General features: G+C 44.0%; 1 long non-coding RNA gene across 4 annotated transcripts; it reads left to right on the top strand.

The window, feature by feature from the left end:
* LOC105914458 lies at positions 1–3,487 on the top strand. 4 transcript variants are annotated; one of them, XR_002677656.1, is made up of 5 exons: positions 1–411; positions 555–646; positions 1,185–1,594; positions 2,264–2,397; positions 2,521–3,487. It is a non-coding gene; the product is annotated as an uncharacterized LOC105914458 (long non-coding RNA). The 4 variants fall into 4 exon arrangements; XR_002677655.1 differs by having other exon boundaries at positions 8–646; positions 1,185–1,244; positions 1,338–1,594; XR_002677654.1 differs by having other exon boundaries at positions 4–646.
* Positions 3,488–3,856: the final 369 nt, after the last annotated feature.

Here is a 3,856-nt window from a genome sequence, read left to right as displayed (position 1 = left end):
CATCTACCGTCCGTCTCTCTCTCTCGCCTCTCGGGGCGCCGCCGCCCCGCGCCACCTTCGCGCACCAGCAGACCGCCCTCACCGCCGCGAATCGCCGCCTGGCTGCGCTGGGGAAGAAGAAGAGGACAAGCACTCTCGGTCGGCCGGCCGGGCCACCAGAAAGCGGGTGCGCAGCCACGCGCGCGAGCCGGGCGCGCGACACCTGCGCGCATTGGTGATCACGGCGGCGGGCCGGGGCCTAGGGGGCGTCGCAGCCTGGTGCAGCTGCGACTGGGAGCGGTCGGGGCACGTGAGGGGAGCCGTCCCTGCCCGCGCAGTCGGCCGCTGGCCACGACCAACCCCAGTTGATGGGCATGGATCCACCTCCACGACGCCGATGTCACCGCGCTTCTCTCGCCGCCACCCTTCCTGGTAAGTGGCGGCCGGAGCGTCGCGCGCCCGGAGGCGGCGGCTGAGCCGCTCCTCTGCCCCTCCGTCGAGGGACACCCCAGGCTCCGCATACGCCGCCCAACCCAACCCCCAATCGGCGGCTAAACATAGAGGTCGATGTTCAGGTGCGGACCCATGCGCAGGGCGAGGGAGATGCCAGGCGTGGCGCCACCACGGAGGGGGACGCGGCCTTCTCGTGGGCACCCGTCATACTTTGGTAAGCTATCTGTCAGACACCTCTCAAATTTTAGCATTTGGAGATTATCTGGAATGCGGGGTAGGTGTTGAAATCAGAAAGGATGCATTTCTAGTCTGATTCGACCTTGCACACGTTATGTTTGAAGCAACCGATTAAATTGTGATCCTTCACTGCATAGACTGTTTAAACTGTGATGCTTCAACATGGAGAAGTCATAGAATGTATGATGATGCAGAGTAATCTAGGATCTGTTTAATATTTCTGTACAGACTGATGCTTGCCATAGCAATGCTTCTTGGTGTAGAGTTTCGAGAATAAACAAATAAAATGGGGTAATCAGGAAGCCTAACCAGATTGCAGCCTTGCAGTACTGATAGATCACTGTTCGAAACCTAGGTTCTTGTTCCCTGCATTGGGCGGTCTCCTTTTCGGTTATGACATTGGTGCAACGTCTGGGGCAACAATCTCTGTACAATTTAGTCCCCGTTTTGGTTTTTTCTGGAATTTCCTCTAGCTGACATACAGTCTCACTGCCACTGGGTGTATTCTTCTTCAGTCTGCTGATCTCAGTGGCACCACTTGGTTCAACCGGTCATCTGTGCAACTAGGCCTTGTGGTAATCCAAATTTCTGTGATTCCTAAGCTTTCGTATCTCCCTTTTCATATCAATTATCAAGATCCAAATGAGTTTCCTTTTCCTTTTATTCAGGCAAGTGGTTCACTTTATGGAGCTTTTGGTGGCTCTATTCTCGCACACCACATTTGAACTGAAAAGCTAAACCAATTTAATTATCCTCACCATACTTGTTTGATAAGGGGGTGAATAACCATCTTGATACAGGAAGGAGAATAGAATTGGTCACCGCAGCTGCACTATATATTCTTGGTGCTTTGGTCACTGGATTTGCCCCTAATTTTGTAGGTCTAATCATAGGTCGTATCCTTTATGGGATTGGTATTGGTTTGGTGAGTACCTGCAGGCACAAATCTTCTTCCTCCCTAAGATGATCCCATGTTACTGTTATTAAAAAAAAAATCTAATTTACGAATGCATATAAAAAAGATTTTCTGGGGATGATAAGTACATTCACTCAAGCTGAGTAACCTGACAAAATTGTTATAAACTTATAATGTCATGATGTCTCATTATAGTTTTCTGATATGCTAATTATTTACTGAAGTGTGAAGTAGCAAAACTAATTGATGTTACTGTAGCTTGATGATCATGTTCTGATATAACTAATTATGGAATAAGTAGATATAAAACATTCCTGCACTTGATTATTCTGATATTCCAATGATGAGGTAGTGAACATATTCACTGGTACGCCGCAAAATCAAGCTGGTTGTATTGCTAAGATATTTAATATAATTTTCTTCTTTAATTTCTGGGGTGGTTACATTGCGTGTAGCACTTTACCCAAGCCTTTTTGACACCAACTTTCAACATCCACAAGTATCAAAATTTCCATGGTTCCATGCTTTGTTAAAATGGGATTAGTAGCAATTGAAGATCATTACAGTTGCAAAGGAGCATATGAATATTTAGCTAGGTGTTTGGGAGAGTTTATAGACCAATACTGTCCTAAAACATTTGGTGTTATGCCACTGAACCATTATGGTGCTATGTGCCAGGCAATGCATGGTGCCCCACTTTATATTGCAGAGACTTCTCCTCCGCAAATACGTGGAACATTGATATCTTTGAAGGAGCTGTTTATGCGTTAGGAATACTGGTTGTCGTTTGAAAACCACAAACTGCAAATGAGGTTAGTTAACACCATTTGATCTTTCTGAGCTGAACTGTGAACTTTTGAGAGTTACAGCGAATGTGCCATAACATGCTAATGCCAAATCTTTTTCTTTATTAATTGACTGTGTTCAATTCTCAGGTTGCTACAACATTATATTAATGTGCAGTGAGGTGTTGTCTGTTGTACTACGAGAAGTGTAGCTGCACTTCAATTAGTTTTGCCAGTCGACTTAAGGTGATGAATCTGTACTTATCTAACACTCACTCAATAACATTTTTTACCTAATGTTCTCAAGTGGTACTGATCAAGTGTAGCTACATATGTTGCTTGTCTGATAAAAAAAAGTAGCAACATGTTCATATAGAATGTTTTTGAGAATAGTCAATATTTTAGGTTGTATAGATACAGCTGCAATGAAACCTTCTCAGTGATACATTCTTTGACCTAAGCTAGGTCACGGTTGGGCACTTCAAATAGAACTCTCATTTGATGTGCATGTGTATATATAAAAAGGTTTGATGAATCAGCGCTAGCTTCCTGCGTTAACATATTCTGGCCAGTGGTGTGTAAGTCTTTGACACCTCTCACATACTGTTGTTGTTTTTCCCCTTACATTAGAAAGCATGCTAGGATTTAGTACCTGAGAGGTGCAAGTAAGTTCTTTGACACCTCTCAGATTCTGCGTTGCTTGGATGTGAAAGTAAATTGACTATATTTATGTATGATGGAACTCTTGTTCCCATTTTAACATTGCGAACTTCGATGGATAGAATCCTAATGCTGGATTGGCAGCTGTTGCAACCTGTTCTCATGTTGATGCTGGAGGAGTTTGATTAAGCTTGAAAATTCATAATAATAGAAGCTATGTTTTACATCATATTGTTTTATTTTTACAAAATTTTGATATGATAAGAACAATGTTTTTATTGGTAATGCAATCAATGGCCATACATCTTTGAAAAGTAGAATATGTGCTCTTAAATGGAACCGGCTGCTTTTATCGCCAAAACTTATGATTCATATGTTGGGAGAACTACGTCGAGGGGTGGGAAAGAAGGCAAAATCATATGCTCAAGTTACTGATGAAGAAGAAACTTATGTTTTATGTTTTATGTTACCCGTAGCAACGCACGGGCCTGCCATGTACCAACCAACTTTTTTTTTGAGGGGGCCGTACAAATAGAGAGCCCCGTTGAGAGACGGGGGACCCAAGCCCACGGCCCAACATGCAATGTGGTTACCGTCGCTCAGTTTTTTGCCATTCCGTTTTATTTAAAAAAGAACTCTCTATCTTGCATTTTATACGCTGTTCTTTGCAACTTTTTTTTGGCCATTGCTCACTTCTGTCCTCCTTATTCTTACGTACGCTTAATGCTTAAGGTCAGTACTTGTTCGGCAATACAAAACCGCAATCCGTGGTTGTTCTCGAGAAAGGAGGGGCCCGGGATGGAAAAACAAGGTAAACTACACCTGA

The sequence above is a fragment of the Setaria italica genome, chromosome V, assembly GCF_000263155.2.
Source record: "Setaria italica strain Yugu1 chromosome V, Setaria_italica_v2.0, whole genome shotgun sequence".
Taxonomy (NCBI): Eukaryota; Viridiplantae; Streptophyta; class Magnoliopsida; order Poales; family Poaceae; genus Setaria; species Setaria italica.
Note: the sequence above shows the minus strand (reverse complement) of the source record. Positions and strands in the feature narration are given on the sequence as shown.